Source organism: Schistocerca cancellata, chromosome 5 (genome assembly GCF_023864275.1).
Source record: "Schistocerca cancellata isolate TAMUIC-IGC-003103 chromosome 5, iqSchCanc2.1, whole genome shotgun sequence".
NCBI classification, from domain to species: domain Eukaryota; kingdom Metazoa; phylum Arthropoda; class Insecta; order Orthoptera; family Acrididae; genus Schistocerca; species Schistocerca cancellata.
Genome location: NC_064630.1, coordinates 270457429 through 270480463, shown reverse-complemented (window position 1 = coordinate 270480463; position 23035 = coordinate 270457429). Strand labels below are relative to the sequence as shown.

The 23035-nt window shown below is 46.9% G+C and overlaps 1 protein-coding gene across 1 annotated transcript in view; it reads left to right on the top strand.

Moving 5' to 3' along the window:
* The window catches only part of LOC126187333 (uncharacterized), a 200934-nt gene that overhangs the window by 13060 nt on the left and 164839 nt on the right, over window positions 1-23035 (top strand). The window lies entirely within an intron of this gene.

Genomic DNA, 23035 nt, shown 5'->3' with positions numbered 1-23035 from the left:
GTGCAGAGCCCTTTTCTGCACTGACGGCGACCATGGATCACATGTCACCTAACATCCAGCACGGTAGCCAGTCCGTTGTGGTGGGGCCGCCATGTACCCTCTTGGTTGTAGCCCCCTGACAACACAGGGATCGCTCTACTGCTGCCTGCGCCGTTCACTCCCCACGTATGCCAAGGAGTAGATGCCCATCTCCCTGGGGCATCGGGACTCCCGGCAATGGCCATCCTGCCAGGTGGCCTTTGCTGTGGCTGGGTGGCGCCCGTGGGGAGGGCCCTTGGTCAGAGTAGGTGGCATCAGGGCGGATGACCCGCAATGAAGCGTGGTACATCATCTCTCGCTGGCGGCCAGCCGTCAGCAGTCTCTAAGCGTTCCAAAGCTCACTTTAAGGCTAATGTGTATGACCCCAAATCGTTCCCCTCCCTGGCCACACCATGGGAGGAACGAAAGGCTTTGAATGAGAGCGAAAGATATTCGCCCCGGTATCTTGTCTGTACCAGAGCTGACGGGGACTCGTTTGTGTCTGTGAAGCCTCAGTTTTTTGTCGAACATTTAGAGGACAAGTTCGGGGAGGTGGAGGGCTTGTCCAAGATGCGGTCCGGATCAGTGTTGATAAAAACGGCATCCTCCGCCCAGTCGCGGGCCTTGCTCGCTTGTACTAAGCTGGGGGATGTCTCCGTCACTATCACACCCCATAGAAGTCTGAATAGGGTCCAGGGCATTATCTTCCACAGGGATCTCCTTTTACAGTCCGATGACGAGCTGCGCGCCAACTTGGAGCGCCGAGGTGTCCATTTCGTCCGGCGCGTCCACCGGGGTCCGAGGGATCGTCAAGTTGCCACCGGTGCCTTCATCTTGGCCTTCAAGGGTGACACGTTACCTGAGAAGGTCAAGGTGATGGTGTACCGTTGTGATGTCAAGCCTTATATCCCTCCCCCGATGCGGTGCTTCAAGTGTTGGAAGTTCGGCCATATGTCTTCACGCTGTGCTTCCGACCTCGTCTGTCGCGATTGCGGTCGACCATCCCATCCTGATCATCCCTGTGCCCCGCCTCCAGTCTGTGTGAACTGTGGTGCGCACCATCCGCCTTGCTCGCCAGACTGTCCGATTCTGCAGAGGGAGCGGAAGATCATGGAAATCAAGACTCTCGACCGCCTGACGTACAGTGAGGCGAAGCGGAAATATGATCGGCTTCATCCAGTGTGCATGACAGCTTCTTATGCCGCAACTGTCACTCCTGCTACAGTTCCATCCGCTCCAGTCAGCTCTCAGAGTCGAAGTCCCACACCTGCCCCTTGATGGTGGGGGGCACTAAACCCACTGTTGCTCCTGCTCCATCTACTTCAGGAGCAACACCCCCCCACCCGTCGGGGACATCAGTTCCCCCTTCCCCGCCGGAGACTTCTTCGGCTACTCTCGTAAGGAAGGGGTCCCTTGGGGACCTCCCTTCCCAAGTTCCGACCGGTACCAAGGCCGAAAGCGGCTTAAACAACCGCCGGTCCCTGGTCGTCGGGACACATGGTCGTCGTCTGTCCCTGAGACTGACCCAGTGACGCCCTCCCAGCCTGAGCCACCAAAGGCACAGCGCGAGAAGCAGAAGAAGAAGAAACTCCCCGAGGCTACCGACATTGCGGTGGCACCCATTCCACCGCTTCCTACAAGCTCTGCGTCTGAGGATGAAGTGGAGCTTCTGGCGTCCGCTGAGGACATGGATCTCTCCAGTCCCTCGGATGCAATAGATAGCTGTTGTCTAGGTGGTGACTCAGTAGCAGCAGGGGCCCCGGAGGCGTAATCTGCCTCCCCAGTCCCTTCACGCCTTTCCCATCCATGGCTAATACCATCCTCCAGTGGAACTGCAGCGGTTTCTTCCACCATCTAGCTGAGCTCCGCCAACTTCTCAGCCGTCATCCTTTCCTTTGCATTGCTCTGCAGGAAACTTGGTTTCCAGCAATGCGAACCCCCGCCCTCCGTGGCTATCGGGGTTATTTTAAGAACCGGGCAGCTTATGCACGGGTGTCTGGTGGCGTCTGCCTATATGTCCTTAACTCTCTTCACAGCGAGTTTGTACCTCTACATACAGCTTTAGAGGCTGTCGCTGTTCGGGTGTGGACGCCACAGGCTATTACCGTCTGCAGTATTTACCTTCCACCTGATGGTGCTGTCGCGCAGCATGTCCTGGCTGCTCTGATAGCCCAACTGCCGCCACCTTTTTTGCTGCTGGGCGATTTCAATGCCCACAACCCTCTATGGGGTGGGACTGTTTCCGATGACCGCGGTCGGGCCGTGGAGCATGTGTTGGCTCAGCTCGACCTTAGCCTCTTGAACACCGGTGCTCCCACGCATTTCAGTGTGGCCCATGGCTCGTTCTCGGCCATCGATCTCTCTATTTGCAGCCCTGGACTTGTCCCATCCCTCCACTGGAGAGTGCATCCTGACCTGTGTGGTAGTGACCATTTTCCCATCTATTTGTCACTGCCCCAGTGTCATTCTTCTGGGCGCCTGCCCCGCTGGGCTCTCCACAGGGCTGACTGGCCGGCTTTTACTTCCGCTGCAACCATTGAGTCTCCCCCACAGGGTGACATTGACGAGGTGGTCCGTGTTTTAACCACGTCCATCATTTCAGCGGCCGAGGCTTCCATCCCCCGTTCTTCTGCCCTCCCTCGGAGGAAGGCTGTCCCCTGGTGGTCGCCGGAGATTGCTGAGGCTATTCGCGACCGTAGGCGGGCTCTTCAGCGTCATAGGCGGCACCCGTCTCTGGAGACCCTCATCGCCTTTAAGAGGCTCCATGCCTTCGCCCGTCGTCTTATTGCACGGCGTAAGCAGGAGTGCTGGGAGAGGTACGTCTCATCCCTGGGCTCCCGTGTCTCCCCCTCGCTTGTGTGGTCCCGGATCCGGCGGATTTATGGATCCCAGACCCCTACGGGTGTCCCTGGGAACTCCCTGGCCTGCGCTGTCTGCACGGACGCTGCCGCCATTGCTGAACACCTTGCTGCGCACTTCGCTAAGAGCTCTGCGACTGCAACTTATCCCCCCACCTTTCGCTCTCTCAAGGAGCGTGCCGAGCAGACGCCGTTATCGTTCCGCACGTGTCGTTCTGAAGAATACAATGCTCCTTTCAGCGAGAGGGAATTCCTCGCTGCCCTCTCCGATTGCCCTGATACAGCACCAGGCCCAGACTGCATCCACGCACAGATGCTGAAGCATCTCTCCAGGGACTGCCAGAGACACATCCTCATCATCTTTAACCGCATTTGGAGCGAGGGCGTGTTCCCGTCGCAATGGCGAGAGGGTGTTATTGTCCCCATCTTGAAGCCCGGTGCGGACCCACAGGCGGTGGACAGCTATCGTCCCATTACCCTCACCAACGTTTTGTGCAAATTGCTTGAACATATGGTGGGGCGGCGTTTGTGTTGGGTCCTTGAGTCGCGCGGTCTCCTCGCTCCATCCCAGGGTGGCTTCCGTTGGGGCCGGTCTGCCACGGACAATTTGGTGCGGCTGGAATCTGCTATCCGTACGGCCTTTGCCCGACGTCAGCATCTCGTTGCTGTATTTTTTGATCTGCGGAAGGCGTATGACACCACATGGAGGCATCACATCCTCGCCACGTTGTATGAGTGGGGTCTTCGTGGTCGGCTCCCGGCTTTTCTTCAAACCTTTTTATTGCGCCGCTCTTTCCGGGTGCAAGTCGGTGCCGCCTCTAGTTCATCTTATATACAGGAAAATGGGGTCCCGCAGGGCTCGGTGTTGAGCGTCTCCTTATTTCTAGTGGCCATTAATGGTCTGGCTGCAGCCGTGGGGTCGTCGGTGTCTCCTTCTTTGTATGCCGACGACTTCTGCATCTCATTTAGCTCCACGACTACGGGAGTCGCCGAACGCAGGCTGCAAGTCGCCGTTCGCAAGGCAGCATCATGGACTCTGACTCATGGTTTTCAGTTCTCTGCAGCCAAGACTCGAGTTATGCACTTCTGCAGGCGTCGGACGGTCCACCCTCATCCTGAACTTTACCTCGACGGCCACCTGCTTGAAGTGGTGGACACTTGCCGCTTCTTGGGACTCGTGTTTGATGCCCGGCTCACATGGGTTCCTCATACTACTCAGCTGAAGCAAAAATGCTGGCGGCACCTCAACGCCCTCCGCTGCCTTAGCCATACATCTTGGGGTGCAGATCGCTGCTGCGATTGTACAGAGCCCTTGTGCAGTCCCGGCTTGATTATGGGAGCCCGGCCTATGGGTCTGCATCACCCTCAGTGTTGAAGTTGTTAGACCCCATAGACCACTGTGGGGTTCGGCTTGCAACTGGCGCTTTTCGTACCAGCCCCGTGGATAGTCTACTGGTGGAGGCCGGGGTTCCCCCGCTGCGGATTCACCGCCATCGACTGCTTGCCGACTATGCTGTCCACGTGCATTGCTCGCCAGGCCATCCCAATCGTCGCCTGCTTTTCCCTGCCATGGTCCTCCATCTGCCCGAACGGCGACCTAGGTCTGGGCTTTCCGTAGCTGTCCGTGTCCAGTCCCTGCTGTCAGAACTGTGGTCGTTCCCTCTTCTGCCTCCCTTCCGGGTCCGTACACCTACGCCTCCCTGGTGTTTGTCCCGGCCGTCCGTCCGTCTGGATTTGGCACAGGGACCTAAGGACTCGGTTCCGCCTGTGGCCCTCCGTCGCCGTTTTCTTGCGCTCCTCGAATCATTTCCGGGCTGTGAGCCTGTCTACACTGATGGTTCCCTGGTTGATGGTCGCACTGCCTACGCTTTTGCTCACGCTGCCCATGTTGAACAGCACTCCTTGCCGGCTGGCTGCAGTATTTTTACTGCAGAGCTGGTGGCCATCTTGCGCGCTCTTGAGCATATGCGTTTCTGCTCAGGTAGGTCCGTCGTCATCTGCAGTGACTCCCTGAGCAGCCTTCAGGCCATCGACCGCTGCTATCCCTCTTCTCCTCTGGTGTCCTCTATTGAGGAGTCTGTTTCCGCCATTGCCTGCTCTGGTCGTTCGGTGGTCTTGGTTTGGACGCCAGGTCACGTTGGCATTCCGGGGAACGAACGTGTTGACAGGCTGGCCAAAGGGGCGATCGACGCCCCAGCTTTGGAGATCGGCCTCACAGCTCGCGACCTGCAGCTGGTGTTGCGCCGTAAGGTGCTTGGGGTGTGGTCTGTTGAGTGGCATGGCATGACAGCCCAGAATAAACTGCGGGCTGTCAAGGAGACGACCGATGTGTGGCGCTCCTCCCTGCGGTCTTCTCGCAGGGACTCTGTCATCCTGTGTCGGCTCCGCATCGGCCATACATACCTGACGCACGGCCATGTTTTACGTCAGGAGGATCCCCCCCTGTGTCGGTGTGGGTCCCGGCTGACGGTCGCCCACGTTTTATTGGAGTGTCCCCGACTGCGCACCCTTCGGCAGTCTTTTAATCTCCCGGGCACCTTGCCTTTGATTTTATGCGACGATGCCTCCATGGCTGACAGTGTTTTACATTTTATCCGTGCTAGTCCTTTTTATGGTTCCATTTAGAGTGGTCCTGCACCTTTCCCTTTGTGTGTCTCTTGTCCTCGAGTCTCTCATATTTGGTTGCAGCTTTTAGTGTGTAGTCGGTTGGCTGACTCTTTCCCTTTTTTGTTGTCGTGGTCAGTCAACCAGTCTCCGGCCATCTTCTTTTCTTCTGTTTCTTTCTGTCTGGTGTTCATCTGTCCTCTTCATGTCTGTCGTATTCGTTACCGCATTTGTGTTCTTTTAGGGCCTGGGGGGGAGTATCCTTCCCCTAGGGGTTTTATCTACTCCGCGCCTTAATGTCTCGCCTGTTTTTGGAATGGGGGACTGATGACCTTAGCTGTTTAGTCCCCCTTAAACATCCTAACAACCACCACCACCTCTCTTGGTTCCTGTGGAACCATCTTCAGGAACCAGTGCCTCCACCTGGCTAGAGAACCAGCACCCTTCTCTGGAAAAATCGGAAGCCTAATGCCAGCCCTCCCCCCCCCCCCCCCCCCCACACACACACACACACACACACACACAGTGGAGTGGATACACCCTCAGTAGAATCTTGACTGTGAGAAGTTGTGAAAGATGAGGAGGAGGAGAAATAACCCTGGGGCATTATCTGTTCTCCTGAATCCTTCATGCCTAACCAGAAAATCCTCAGCATGATGATCTCGAAGGCAGTGGATTACTATCACCTACCACAGCTTCAATGGCTAATTCCCTCTTATTATGCAGTGTGGTGCTCTCCAAGAAACACACTTCACTGATTACCATTCCCTAATTCTTCAATGTGAACATGCACTCTGTCAGAACTGTACTGACCCCGAAAGATGTCTATGCATTAGTTTGCTCAGAGTCATCAGTGAGACAATTCCCCTGTGTACCTTCCTTGTTGGAAACACTAGCAGCCAGAATGCATATAGCCCCAGGGATCACCATTTGTAACTCTGTAACTCTCCCACCATTTTCTCCTATTTGAGGGTTTCAGTTTGCATGCACTCACACCCCCCCCACCCCCCACCCCCAACCCCATCCCGCACCCCTCCCGAGAGGGGTAATACTGGTTTGTCTGGTAGGTGCTTTCTGATTGTTCAGCTTCTTTATGATCTTGATCTAAGTATCCTCAGTGATGGTACTCCAACCCACTTCAGTGCTGCCCATGACATCTTTTATCTTCTCAGCTATCAACACTAAGATATCTTTCCCCCCAATTTCCAATATAGTGGTCACCACACAACAATCTTCTTGACAGTGGCTACTTTATAGTGATATTGTCACCATCTGATTGGCCAGTTATCATTCAGGCCTCTTCGAAGAGCCAGCTGGCAGTTGTATACCTCTGCTGTCAGCTTCATCCCCTCTTGTCAGACTGACATCTCTGAAACATTCAAGAAGGGTTGCCGAACAGCACGCAAAACCATAAGAATAAATCTCTGACATTGGTCTGTTGAAGGATTCTGAAACATTTTATGTTCGCATATTATGACATTTCCGGAGAGTGATAATCTCCTTTAGGAACCAACATGGGTTCCAAAAACAGTTTCATGTGAAACTGAACTTGCTCTGTTCATTCATGAGACACAGTAATAGATACAAGCGCCCAGATAGATAATGTGTTTCTTGAGTTTCGAAAGGCATTTGATACAGTTCTGCACTGCCACCTAATGAACAAAGCACAAGCATATGTAGTATCAAACCAACTGTGTGATTGGTTTGAAGAGCTTTTAGCAAACAGAAAACAATGTGTTTTCCTGAATGGAGAGAAGTCTTCAGACATACAAGTAACTTTCGGGTGTTCCCCAGGGGAGTGTTATAAGGCCATTACTTTTCGCAATATATGTAAAAATGATCTAGCAGATGACTTTGGAAGTTCCTTGAGGCTTTTCGCAGATGATGTGGTTGTACGTGGAGAAGTTGTGGCACTAGAAAATTGTTACGAAATGCAGGAAGGCCTGTAGAAGATCAACACTTGGTGCAGGGGGGTGGCAAGTGACCTTCAGCATAAACAAATGTAACATATTGCAAATACATAGATAGAAAGACACTTTATTGTGTGATTACAAAATTGCAGAACAATCACTAGAAGCAATTATTTCCATAAAATGTCCAGGAGTATGCCTACGAAGTGATCTGAAGTGGAACAACCACGCAAAATTAATTGAGAGTTAGGCAGATGCCAGATCTTGATTCTTTGATTAAATCCTAGGGAAATGTACTCCTTCAACAAAGGAAGTGTATGTAAAACAATAATTCGACCAATACCTGAATATTGCTCATCAGTACGGGACCCCTACAAGCTCGTCAGTAAGAGATCTGTTCCAGAGAGGACTGAATGTTACTCAAAGACTCTACTCAGGGTCTTCAACCATATTCGCCGAGAAGTGTTTTCCCTTCACAGTGGTGAGGTAGCGTCATTGTCTCAATCCTTAAACCAGGCAAAAACCCAGTGTTCGTTCACGCCTACTAACAGATAAATGAATGTACTTTGCAGGTTGCTTTAAAGGATGGTAGCTCAGTGCTTGTGCTGGGTTCTTGAGTGATGGGGTTATTTCTCCACCTGTTAGCTTGATTCCAAGGAGGGCGATCCACTACTGTTCACCTAGTTAAGACTGGAAACAACAATCTGACAGGCATTTCCTTATCACCAACACATCATTGTGGTTTTTTATGAGCTGCATAAGGCTTATTTTTTTATGAGCTGCATAAGGCTTATGACACGACTTCATGTCGTCATGTTATTTACTCTCCATGACTTTATAATTTGAGCCTCTGTACCAATTTTTATTCATAAATTTTTATCCAACAGGTCGAAAAAAATGGCATCCTTGGAGGGTTCCAGCTTGTGTTACACTCTTGGTCATTGTCATCAATGGGAGGGAATGACTATCAGAACACTGGTCACCTCTATGCTGTATATTGACAGCTTTTGCATTTGGTGTATCTCCCAGTGAGTAACCTTTGTTGAAGACCAGCTTCAAGATACCATCCGAAAGGTCTCTGCTTGGACTCTCCCCCACAGCTCCCAGTCCTCTCGCATGAAAATGCGAGTCGGGTATTTCTGTTGCCATACCACAGTCTGCAGAACTTTATCTGGGTACACAACAAATGGAAGTCATCAGACAGTCCTCAGTTTTGGGACTTCTCTTCAATAAAAACTTGACATGGTTGCCCCTTGTGTGTTCATTAAAGACAAGCTACATGTGAAACTTTAACTCTTTCTGCTTCCTTGCCTACACCTCTTGGGGTGCGGGTCATGCTGATGTCTGCCATATTTAACAGACCATGGTCTCATACTGATTGGTCCATGATTACCAGCTTTATGGCTTACCGGTACCTCCACCTTTGAAATTGTTGGACCCAGTCCATCATCATGGATTAAGGCTAGCCATTGATGCCTTCTGGACTAGTCCTGTAGACTGTCTCATTGCCAAAGTTGAGATCTACCCTCCTCAGTCCTAATGGTACCAACTCTTGCTCACTTATGCAATCACCATGTGACTATTTGCTAGTAATCAAACTTCAAAAATTCTTTTTGCATACAGGGTGCATTGACCCCTCGGCACCTGCCCCAGGTTGGTTACCAGTTAGAATACTCTTCTATGCCTTCTTCTGGGATCGCTGTGACTAAGCTTCTCAGAATGTACTCCCCTTGTCGCCGTCCCCACCCTCTCCTTTCTGTTAGTATCCAGACCACAAACTGGGTCTTTCAAGGTACTAAAAGTTTGTCATCCCTTTGACCTATAGGCATCAGTTTCTCTCCGTGCTTCAGGAGTGTCAGGGAGATACCATCTTTTACAGTGATGGATTTAATTCCATGGATAGGAGATGAGGAACAACATTTGTTACTGGTAACATGTAGTGTTCTTAAGTGGAGTTGATGGCCATTATCAGAGCCCTACATTTTATTAAAGAAACCTCCCTTAATCAAATTGTATTTTGTAATGATTGAGCGAGCAGTCTCCATGCTATTGATTGATGTTATTCTTGTCACCCCATGACGTCTGCTGTTCATGACTATCTCTCTGATCTTAGTCACACTGCCTGCTTTGCTATCTTTCTGTGGGTCCCACATTATGTTGGTATCCCAGGGGATGATATTGCTGACCCTTTGGGTAGAGAAGCAATTACTCGTCCAACATATGCCTTGATGATCCAAGATGCAGATATGGAGGTGCATATAAGACCATCTCCTCACTCTGAAATGGAACATCATGTGGTGGCTTACTGCTCATTCTAATAAACTCTGCACTATTGAGGAGACCACTGCTGCAGGGCGCTGCTCCTTTCATTCATCTGGGAAGGAATCCATCATCATTTGTCGCCTCCACATCAGTCACTTTCAGATTGGCCCATAGTTTTATGTTATGGAACAAGCCACCCCATATTGTGGTTGTGGAGCCTTACAGACAGTAGCTCACACCCTGGTGGAATGCCCCTCCTCCTGGTTCCCCATGCTAATCATGATCTTCTGGATTCTTTGATTCTATTATTGGCAGAGGACTCGCAGACAGTTCAGCTGGTTCTCCGTTTCCTCCGTGAGAGTACTTGTTATTCTCAGGTAAAACATTTTAAACTATTTTTGAGGGTGGGGTGAGGGGGTTGGGCTTCACTGCGTACTGGGTCTGGGGATGATCAACCCTACTTTCTTTACCAACTGCTTCAATCATTGCTCTTTTATCCTGTTATAATTGCTTTTAGATGCAGTGAGCTCATTTATCTGTTTTCAAGAGAAGGAAAGTTGCTACTAACCATATAGCGGAGATGCTGAGTCGTGATAGGCACAATAAAAAGATTCATACAATCATAGCTTTCGGCCATTAAGGCCTTTGTCAGCAGTAGACACACACATGTACATGCACACAGACACTCACGCAAACGCAACTTGCACACATGTCTGCAGTCTCAGAGAGCTGAAACTACACTGCGAGCAGCAGCCACCAGTGCATGATGGGAATGGCAACTGGGTGGGGGTAAGGAGAAGACTGGGAAGGGGAGGGGGAGGTATAGTGTGGTGGGAGTGGCGGACAGTGAAATGTTGCAGTTTAGACGGAGGGGAGGTGAGAAATAAACATAAAAAGAAATTAAAAGACTGTGTGTCGGTGGAATGACAGCTGTGTAGAGCTGGAATGGAAACAGGGAGGGGGCTGGATGGATGAGGACAGTGACTAACGAAGGTTGAGGCCAGGAGGGTTACGGGAACGTAGGATGTATTGCAGGGAAAGTTCCCACCTGCGCAATTCAGAAAAGATGGTGTTGGTGGGAAGGATCCATATGGCACAGGATGTGAAGCAATCATTGAGATGAGGGGTATCATGTTTGGCAGCATGTTCAGCAAACAGGGTGGTCCACTTGTTTTTTGGCCACAGTTTGTCGTTGGCCGTTCATGCGGACAGACAGCTTGTTGTTGTCATGCCCGCATAGAATGCAGCACAGTGGTTGCAGCTTAGCTTGTAAGTCACATGACTGGTTTCACAGATAGCCCTGCCTTTGATGGGACAGGTGATGTTAGTGACCAGACTGGAGTACGTGGTGGTAGGAGGATGTAGGGGGCAGGTCTTGCATCTAGGTCGATTACAGGGGCATGAGCCATGAGGTAAGGGATTGGGAGCAGGGGTTGTGTAAGGGTGGATGAGTATATTGTGTAGGTTCAGTGGATGGCGGAATACCACAGTAGGAGGGGTGGGAAGGATTGTGGGCAGGACATTTCTCATTTCAGGGCATGGTGAGGGGTAATCGAAACCCTGGCGGAAAATATAATTCAGTTTCTCCAGTCCTGGATGGTACTGAGTTAAGAGGGGAATGCTCCTCTGTGGCTGGGCTGTGAGACTTTGGGAGGTGGTGAGAGACTGGAAAGATGAGGCACGGGAGATTTGTTTTTGTACAAAGATGGGAGGATAATTACAGCCAGTGAAGACTTCAGTGAGACCCTCGGTATATTTAGAGGAGCACTGCTCGACGCTGCAGGTGCAATGACCACGGGTGGCTAGGCTGTACGGAAGGGACATCTTGGTATGGAATGGGTGGCAGCTGTCGAAGTGGAGGTATTGCTGGTGGTTAGTAGGTTTGATGTGGACGGAGGTACTGATGTAGTCATCTCTGAGGTGGAGGTCAACATCTAGGAAGGTGGCTTGATGGGTTGAGTAGGACCAGGTAAATCAAATGGGGGTGAAGTTGTTGAGCTTCTGGAGGAAATGGGAATAAGGTGTCCTCACCTTCAGTCCAGATAGCAAAGGTGTCATCAATGAACCTGAACCAGGTGATGGGTTTAGGATTCTGGGGTTCTAGGAACAATTCCTCTAGATGGCCCATGAATAGGTTAGCATAGGATGGTGCCATGCAGGTGCCCATAGCCTTACTGCAGATTTGTTTGTAGGTAATGCCTTCAAAGGAGAAATAATTGGGGGTGAGGATATAGTTGGTCATGGAGACTAGGAAGGAGGTTGTTGGTTTGGAATCCATAGGGTGTCTGGAAAGTTAGTGTTTGATAGCAGTAACGCCATGGGCATTAGGAATGTTAGTCTACAGGGAGGTGGCCTCAACCTTCGTTAGTCACTGTCCTCATTCATCCAGCCCCCTCCCTGTTCCCATTTCAGCACTACACAGCTGTCATTTCACCGCCACACCCAGTCTTTTAATTTCCTTGTATTTTTATTTCTCTCCTTTCCCCTACTTACTCCCTTCCCCCTCCACACCTTCTCTCCTGCCCTTCGTCTAAACAGCAACACTTCACTGTCCGCCATTCCCACCACACTATCCCTCCCCCTCCCCGCCCCAGCCTCCTCCTTACCCCCACCCAGTTGCCACTCCCATCATGCACTGGTGCTGCTGCTCGCAGGGTAGTTCCAGCTCTCTGAAGCTGCAGATGTGTGTGCAAGTTGCTTTTGCGTGCGTGCGTGCGTGCGTGCGTGTGTGTGTGTGTGTGTGTGTGTGTGTGTGTGTGTACTGCTGACAAAGGCGTTAGTTAATGTCCGAAAGCTATGATTGTGTGAATCTTTTTATTGTGCCTATCACCACTCAGCATCTCCGCTATATGGTGAGTAGCAACTTCCCTTCTTTGGTATTGTTACATTCCATCATGGATTTTCCATTGTTTGATTACAACCTGTTTTCCATTTTAGGAGAGAATTCTAGTGAATAGCAGATGCTGCTCTTTGTTCATTGCTTTGACCATAACAGATCTTGGGTGGGATGGCAATGGGAGGAGTGATCCCATTGCATGCAGTCCCAGGAAGGGGGGCACTCGCTTGGTCCCACCCACCTACCAGTCTAATTATTTCTCTCACGTTCTTTTATTATTGTTGATCCAACTGACATCCATTCTGTTTTTAGGATTGTCACCTTTACTATTATGAATTTCTTGACTAGAAGGCATTTTTTGCTCTTTTACTGTCTTTGCCTTTAATTGGGTTGTTTGGAGGGGGGGGGGGTGCAGTTGGTTTTCTCTTGATACAGCTGAGCCCTGTGAGACCCCCTGTACAGTACGGCATAGGTACCAACTAAATTGTTTCTCAGCTCTGGTATCCTTATTGCGTTCAATGCCTCGATTTTACCATTCGTACATACTTAAGTAATCTGATCAAATTTCTGGCAGGTGTCACTAACACCAGATGAGCTACCTCGTGAGAGACTGATAACCTCTGTGTTTAGTCTCTTAAACCCCTAACCAGCTGACCACCCAGTGTTCCGAGAGTTGTAGAAATACTTTCTTTTAAGGCGTCATTGTTAGCTGCAACAGGCAGAATATATGCTTTGTTGGTGCTCTGCATTTTCTATATTTTGACTGAGATAAACTCACACTACAGTGTTGTTACCCAGCACACTAGTGTAGAATTTCGCACAGAAACTGCTAAGTAACAAATCCGTGCAATTCACACACTTATTTATATTTAAAAGTTTACTTTAGAATTTTTCTCTGTGTGAGACTGCATGTGAAGGTTTGTGTGCCAATTTGAAATTCTATATTTGCATATTTTAATATTTGCGTCACTTCTGCATAGTTTTTCGCTGATGGTATCAGTACCCATTTGTATTGTGATATACACTGAAGTGCTGAAGAAAATGGTATAGGCATGCATATTCAAATACAGAGATATATAAACACGCAGTATACGGCATTTCGGTCATCAATGCCTATATAAGACAACAAGTGTCTGGCTCAGTTGTTAGATCGGTTACTGCTGCTACAATGGCAGGTTATCAAGATTTAAGTGAGTTTGAACATGGTGTTATTGTCGACGCATGAGCGATGGGACTCGGCACCTCTGAGGTAGCGATGAAGTGGGGAATTTCCCATTTGACTATTTCATGAGTGTACCGTGAATATTAGGAATCCGAGAAAATGTCAAATTTCCAACATTGCTGTGGCCAGAAAAAGATCCTGCTAGAACGAGAGCAGTGAAGACTGAAGAGAATCGTTTAGCATGACAGAAGTGCAACTCTTCTGCAGATTTCAGTGCCGGGCTATCAGCAACTGTCAGTGTGCGAACCATGTAATAAAACTTCATGGATATGGGCTTTGAGAGCCAAAGACCCACTCGTGTACCCTTGACTGCACAACACAAAGCTTTATGCCTTGCCTGGGCTCATCAGCACCGACATTGGACTATTGATGTATGGAAACATGTTGCTTGGTCGAACCAGTCTCATTTCAAATTGTATTGAGCGGATGGACGTGTACAGGTATGGAGACAAGCTCGTGAATCTATGGACCCTGCATGTCCCCAGGGGACCATTCAAGCTGGTGGAAGCTCTGTAATGATGTTGGGCATGTGAAATTTGAGTGATATGGGACCCCTGATACATCTAGATACAACTCTTACATGTGACATGTACGTGAGCATTCTGTCTGATCACTTGCATCCTTTCATGTCCGTTGTGCATTCCGATGAATTTGGGCAATTCCAGCAGGACAGTTTAATACCCCACAAGTCCAGAATTGCTACAGAGTGGCTCCAGGAGCACTCTTCTGAGGGCTCCCCAGACATTAACATAATTGAGCATATCTGGGATGCCTTGCAAAGTGCTGTTCAGAAGAGATCTCTGCTCTCTTGTACTCTTACAGATTTAGGACAGTCCTGCGGGATTCATGGTGTCACTTCCCTCCAGCAATACTTCAAACATTAATCTGGTTCATGCCTCGTCATGTTGGGCCACTAGCTCAAACACACGTATCACAGTTGCCTAGAAACTTTTTCAGCTGAAATTTATTACCATTAAAAGGCTGAGGCAACAGCTTTAACACATCACTCAAACTAATGTTTGCCTAATTGATAATGATTGCGCAATATTATTACTGGTTGATTCTGCCTGCCCTGACTGCGGCATTTTGTACCAACAAGATTTGTCTTTGTGGTCTGCGCTGATGTGTGCACCGCTTCTCGTTGCTTGCGTCAGCCCTCAGCCACACCTCCTTTGCTGCCTGCCTCGCTCGGCAGCCATGCGCCTCATTATCTGCCTCCAGCAGCTGACGGACCTCTGTGGCCCTCCCGAAGACCGATAATGCTGCTTCCCTCTCTGGAGCTGCATACTGTTTACGCCTTGCTGTTGACCATTTCCCACGTGTCGAACCCACGCCATGACAGACCTTCCCAGCCCGTCAAAGTCGTCGCCTTCTTTCTTCGTCTCAGTACGCTCCTTGTCTCAGATTGAATGCTCAAAGCTGTCAGTCTTTTCCTGACTTTGGGTTGAGTACTGTCAAAAGTTAAAGTCGTCCTACACCTATTCCTCAAATCTGTGGCTTGGCTAATCCTGGTACTGTGTGGAAGAATAGTAAGGCTAAGGCTTCCACAAAAGCCAACACCTGTTAGAAGGGGTGCCTGATTTGTGCCAACCCCACACCTGGCACCAAAAAAAGTTTAGTCGTCTGTTGCGTCTGTAGTTTCCTTGGAGCGGATCAGGATGTGGGAGCTAGATGCTAAATCCAGTAATGAGGTGGCTCGTCCACCTCAAAGTCCTGGTGCTGGAAAACAAGCTGGAAATTCTTTGCCGGTAAGGGAACTTGGTGGGATAAAGGACGTATACTTCTGATGAAATAACTGAGATGAAATACGAGGTAGGATAAGACCACTGTTGAACTGTAAGAGGCACCAACGCATTGAATGTAAGTTGTGCAATCCTGCATGTACCCTGTGCAGCTAAGTGCCCCGAGAAACTAAGTCCTGTCCGGAGGACAAAGTAACTCTGGTCCAGCGTCTGAGGCAACTGTTGAAGGAATATCTAGCAACACCAGCGGTCCTGCTTATATAGGCTCGTCTGATGCAATCCCCCGTGATCACACGCATTCTCCCTTGTCCTGTCGTCCTTCCAGAACATTCTGTTGTAGCTGGTCATGTAGCTCCAGTGTCCCTTGCCACAAAAATGCAACCTCTCCTGCTTCCCAGTGCCCTGGCTGACGTTAAGTTGCTTTTCTACATGTTCATCTCATGCATTTCTACTCCTCACATCTGCGAACCATTTGCGACATATAGGAAACCCAGAAGTATTGGTGCAAGATTGGAAGAAATGCCTCCCTGCATGAGAGTATTAAAATTCTAGTGGTTAACTGCCGAAGCACTCGCAACAGAGTGCCAGAATTCAGAGTGCTACTGAAAAACAGTGAAGCTCACTTAATACTAGTTACAGAAAGCTGGTTGAAACCTGAAATTGATAGCAGTGTGATTTTTGGGGAATATTTAAATGTAGGTTGTAAGGATAGGCCAGTGAGATGTGGAGGTGGTATATTTGTTGCAGTACACAAGAAAATCAAATCCTCCAAGTGGGAAATTGAAACTGAATGTGTGATTGAGCGAGACTCATTGTCAGGAGTGGGCATAAAATGATAATTTGAGCCCTCCATTGTGCACCACACTAATCTTCTGACGTAACTGAAAACTTTAGAGAAAACCTCAATTTGCTTGTAAGTTCCCCAACCATACTTGATGGTTGGATGATTTACATCTCCACTGATCATTAATTTGGAAAATTAAATTTCTGTTAGTGATGGGCATCATAAGATACCCTGTGCAACATTACAGAATTCCTTCTCTGAAAAATACCTTGAACGGAAACCGACACATGATCTTTGAGGATGTCCACATTAAAACTGGTGTCAATGATAATGACGTGGTTGTGGCAACGACGACTACCAAAGTACAAAGGACAACTGAAACAAGCAGAAAGGTATGTATGTTCAGTAAAGCTGATGATAAAAATCAGTAGTTCATATCTCAATGGGAAACTTCAAAGTTTCAGCACAGGCCAGGAGCACGTAGAGGAACTATGGCTCAAGTTTAAAAGAATAGTTAATTATGCAGTGGATAGATATGTACCCAGTAGAACAGTTCATAATGAGGACGACCCGCTATGCTATATAGTCACTGTAAAAAACTTTTAAAGAAACGGATGAAAGGGTATTTGGCTCTCAAGAGGACAATGTGTGAAGCCTTAAGTGACTACCACAATAGAATATTGTCAAATGATCTTCTACAAAACTCAAAAAAATTCTATTCGTATGTAAAGGTTGTTAGTGGTACCAAAGTTTGTGTCCAGTCCTGAAATTGAGGGTAACAAACAAAAGCTGAAATGCACAACTCCATTTTCAAATGTTCCTGTACAAAGGAAAGCCTAGGAGAACTGCCCCAATTTAATCCTTGTACTGCTGAAAAGATGAGTGAAATAACTATTAGTGTCAGTGGTGTTGAGAAATTGCTGAAATTGTTAAAATTGATCAAAGCTCCAGGGTCTGGTGAAATCCCTATCAGATACTATACTGAATTTGCAGTTCAATTAGCCTTTCTTCCAATTATAATTGTGGTAGGTCCCTTGAACAGAAAACTGTGCCCAGTTGTCGGAAGAAATTATGGGTCACACCTGTCTACAAGAAGGGTGGTAGAAGTGATTCACAAAACTATTGTTTAGTATCCATGACATTGATTTGTTGCAGAATCTTAGAACATATTGTGAATGACCTCCATGCCAACCGGTATGGCTTCCAAAAACATCGATCGTGTGAAACTCAAAGCTTTGGATCGAGGCTGTCAGTTAGCGCCAGTGTTTCATGATTTCCAAAAAGCATTTGACTCTGTACCACATCCATGCTTATTATCTAAAGTATGATTATATGCAGTAACAAGTGAAATTTGTGACTGGATTGAGATTTTTTTGGTGTGATGGACACAAGAACTAACTTAGTGTGTGCTCCAGGGAAGTGTGTTGGGAACCTTGCTGTTCTTGTTGTATGTTAATAACCTTGTGGACAATATTAATAGTAACTTTAGAGTTTTTGCAGATGATGCAGTTACATATAATAAAGTACTGTCTGAAAGAAGCTGCACAGATATTCAGTCAGATCTTGATAAGATTTCAAAGTGTGGGCGACATTGACAACTTGCTTTAAATGTTCAGAAATGTAAAATTGTATTCTTCATAAAACCAAAAAACTTAGTATCTTAAGACTATAATATCAGTGAGTCACAACTGGAATCTACCATCTCATACAAATGCATAGATGTAACCCTTTGAAGGGATAGGTAATGGAATGATAATACAAGCTCAGACATGGGAAAAGTAGGTGGTAGATTTCATTTTATTAGTAGAATGCTGGGGAAATGCCATCAGTCTACAAGAAAGATTGCTTACAAATGACTTGTACGATGCATACTAGAATATTGCTCAAGTGTGCGTGACCCATACAAAACATGACTAAAAGCAGTATTTAATGTATATAGAGAAGGGCAGCACGAATGGTCACAGGTTTGTTTGACCACAGGAGACTGTTAACGGTGATGCTTATGAAACTGAACTAGCAGACTCTTGATGACAGGGTAAACTAACCCAGGGAATGGCACTAGCAAAGTTTCAAGCACCGGCTTGGAATATACTACAACCCCCTACATATCGCTCGCTTAGGGATCATGAGGACTAGATTAGAATAGTTACAGCACACACAGAGGCATTCAATCAATCATTCTTCCCTTGATCTATAGGTGAATCGAACAGGAATGAGAGAAAATTTACCGGTACTAGGGGACGTACCCTCTGCCATACATTTCACAGTGGTTTGCAAGCACAGATGTAGCTATAGGCTGAGGTAATATAGGCCACAACTTACCAGAAGCAGCAGCTGAACTCCCAAGAGGAACAGAGTTGATCTCTTTCAAAAATATCCAGTTCACATTGGGACCATTCATCAACGTCACTGGTTTTATTAAATACCATGTTGGCAGACTGGTCCCCAAGCATGTATGTTTCTCATCAAGTGCTTCTCGTTGCAGGTAGCAGAGTATGACATTTTTTATGTAAAGAAAGTGTGTCAACAAGAGAATTCAGAAGTAAATGAAAAGTGAATTTCAAATGTGTAAAAGACAATTGGAGCTAAGGGACCCACATTCGTCTGGTACAATTCTCTTTTGAGAACAGCAGGTGATCCTTTTGAGTCATTCCAGCCCTTACTTTGCTGGATCACGGTTGTGTTTCCTATCCCACCGCACTTCATTTTTTACCATGCTGTGCCAGAGATTAACCTCAAGGTGACTCAACTTTCTAATTTACAAGAGGAATTAAAAAAGTAAATGGTACTCTGAGAAAAGGAATATTTATTCTAATGATGTGTATGTTGTTGTTGTTGTGGTGGTGGTGGTGGTGGTATTCAGTCCAGAGACTGGTTTGATGCAGCTCTCCGTGCTACTCTATCCTGTGCAAGGTTCTTCATCTCCCAGTACCTGCTGCAACCCACATCCTTCTGAATCTGTTTAGTGTATTCATCTCTCGGTCTCCCTCTTCGATTTTTACCCTCCACACTGCCCTCCAATACTAAATTGGTGATCCCTTGATGCCTCAGAACATGTCGTACCAACCGATCCCTTCTTGTCAAGTTGTGCCACAAACTCCTCTTCTGCCCAATTCTATTCAATACCTCCCCATTAGTTATGTGATCTACCCATCCAATCTTTAGCATTCTTCTGTAGCACCACATTTCAAAAGCTTCTATTCTCTTCTTGTCTAAACTATTTATGGTCCATGTTTCACTTCCATACATAGCCACACTCCACACAAATACTTTCAGAAACAACTTCCTGACACTTAAATCTATACTTGATGTTAACAAATTTCTCTGCTTCAGAAACGCTTTCATTGCCATTGCCAGTCTACATTTTATATCTTCTCTTCTTCGGTCATCATCAGTTATTTTGCTCCCCAAATTGCAAAACTCATTTACTACTTAAAGTGTCTCATTTCGTAATTTAATTCTCTCAGCATCACCTGATTTAATTCAACTACATTCCATTATGCTTGTTTTGCTTTTGTTGATGTTCATCGTATAACCTCCTTTCAAGACACTGTCCATTCTGTTCCGCTGCTCTTCCAGGTCCTTTGCTGTCTCTGACAGAATTACAATGTCATCGGCGAACCTCAAATATTTTATTTCTTCTCCATGGATTTTAATTCCTATTCTGAATTTTTCTTTTGTTTCCTTTGTTGCTTGCTCAATATACAAATTGAATAACATCGGGGATAGGCTACAACCCTGTCCCACTCCCTTCCCAACCACTGCTTCCCTTTCATGTTCCTCGACTCTTACAACTGCCATCTGCTTTCTGTACAAATTGTAAATAGCCTGTTGCTCCCTGTATTTTACTCCTACAACCTTCAGTATTTGGAATAGAATTTTCCAGTCAACATTGTCAAAAGCTTTTTCTAAGTCTACAAATGCTAGAAATGTAGGTATGCCTTTCCTTAATATATTTTCTAAGATAAGTCGTAGGATCAGTATTGCCTCATGTGTTCCAACATTTCTGTGGAATCCAAACGCGATCTTCACCGAGGTCGGCTTTTACCAGTTTTTCCATTTGTCTGTAAAGAATATGCATTAGTATTTTGCAGCCGGGGCTTATTAAACTGATAGTTCGGTAATTTTCACATCTGTCAACACCTGCTTTCTTTGGGATTTGAATTATTATATTCTTCTTGAAGTCTGAGGGTATTTCGCCTGTCTCGTACATCTTGGTCACCAGATGGTAGAGTTTTGTCAGGACTGGCTCTCCCAAGGCCGTCAGTAGTTCCAATGGAATGTAGTCTACTCCCGGGGCTTGTTTCGACTCAGGTCTTTCAGTGCTCTGTCAAACTCTTCACGCAGTATCATATCTCCCATTTCATATTCTTCTACATCCTCTTCCATTTCCATAATATTGTCCTCAAGTACATTGCCCTTGTATAGACCCTGTATATACTCCTTCCACCTTTCTGCTTTCCCTTCTTTGCTTAGAACTGGGTTTCCATCTGAGCTCTTGATATTCATACAAGTGGTTCTCACCTTCCATGTCCCAGAATAGTGTTAGCATAACCTTACCAGCAGATGGTTGAAATGTAAATTTCTTAATTTCTAGTGCTGATGGGTGTCTCCAAACCAAGGTCTCAGCGTTACTTTCCAGTTCCTGATGATGCACCCACATTTGGTCTACAGTAACGATTTGCTGTAAAAATCTATCTTCCCTGCAATGGTAATGCCCCAAATGTTTATGAAGATGTCTGTCCTTTGCATTTTACACTGTACTGACAATTCTTTTGGTACCCACCTTGCACACACTTTCTGAAAATTTAACCTGTCGTATAAGATGGAATGTGCTGAACTATGACTGATGTGTAAAGCATAGGCAATATCATCCACTGTGATTTGTCTGTTTTCCATCCCTGAACGACTTCCAAAGTGCCCTCACTTGATGTCGATGGCCTACCTGATCTTTTTTCATCACATAGAGAAACTCTTCCCCATTTGAAGAACTCTGCCCATTCATACATCTTGCATTGTGATAAACAGCTGTCACCATATTGCACTTTTGATTCAACAAATAATTTCCAGAGGTTTAACACTGTCTGCAAACAAAAAGCAAATCACAGCTGTCATTTCCTCCTTGGTGCAGATCTACAATGGAGCTGCTATGTGTTTCACAGTCTGCTAAAATACAACTACTAATGTGAGAAAAAGAGTTACACATTGTATAGAATTGTCACAGATTACAGTACTTCAGGCATGGATACTAGCCAAAATGATATACAAGGCCATGCAGCTCCCACAGTGGATGCTGCCTCTGCTTCAGTTCTTAAACAGTTAGTTCAGAAAACCAAAGGTTGCAGGTGTCAACACTAGTACCTGAATTTGTCAATGCACTTGTGCTGCAGCAGTTATTTCGAAGCACTGCCACTGCTGTGATTGTGGCTCAAAAGCCTCCTCAGGCCAAAAAGTTGAAGGCAAAGTGTCAACCACTGACAGAGATGGGAGGTAAACAGTTCTCAAGAGAGGTGTAAGGTTGTCAGTAGTGGTGATAGCAAATGAAAGACTTTGATGATGTATATGGAGTAATCTTGGAAAATGCAATTGTCTGTAAAGGAAAACTAGTGAAACTTCCACCAAGTTCTGTTGGATAAATTTGGAGAACTGGTATTCATTAAAGTCAGTGCAACAATTCTGTTTCCTCATTCGTGTATCTCACATGTAGACCATGAGAAACAGAAAATAGCAATTAAAATGTGTACTGAAGCAGTCGTTTTTCCCTTGCTGCATGCCTCTGCAGTTGTAGAGGCAGAGCCATGTGTGAAAGCAACCACATGATTTACCAACTGACCTGCCTATACTGTGAAGCTTTCTATGTGGGAATGACCAGCAACAAACTGTCCATTCACATGAATGGACACAGGCAGACAGTGTTTGTTGGTAATGAGGATCACCCTGTGGCTAAACATGCCTTGGTGCACGGCCAGCACATCTTGGCACAGTGTTACACCGTCCGGGTTATCTGGATACTTCCCACTAACACCAACCTGTCAGAACTCCGGAGATGGGAACTTGCCCTTCAGTATATCCTCTCTTCTCGTTACCCGCCAGGCCTCAACCTCCGCTAATTTCAAATTGTTAATTTCAAGTTGCCGCTGCTCATACCTCACCTGTCTTTCAACAAAATCTTTGACTCTGTACTTTCGCCTTGACTGACATCTCTGCCCACACTCTTTGCCTTTACAAATGTCTGCTTGTGTCTGTGTATGTGCGGATGGATATGTGTGTGTGTGCGCGCGCGAGTGTATACCTGTCCTTTTTTCCCCGCTAAGGTAAGTCATTCCGCTCCTGGGATTGGAATGACTCCTTACCCTCTCGCTTAAAACCCACATCCTTTTGTCTTTCCCTCTCCTTCCCTCTTTCCTGATAAGCAACCGTTGGTTGCGAAAGCTGGAATTTTGTGTGTATGTTTGTGTGTCTATCAAACTGCCAGCGCTTTCGTTTGGTAAGTCACATAATCTTTGTTTATATATATATATATATATATATATAAAACGAAAGTGCTGGCAGGTCGATAGACACGTAAACAGGTCGATCGATACGTAAACATACACACAAAATTCAAGCTTTCGCAACCAATGGTTGCTTCATCAGGAAAAAGGGAAGGAGAGAGAAAGACGAAAGGATGTGGGTTTTAAGGGAGGAAAGACTTACCTTAGGGGGAAAAAAGGACAGGTATATGCGCGCGCGCCCACACACACACACACACACACACACACACACACACACACACACACACAGTTTGGTGTCTGTGTAT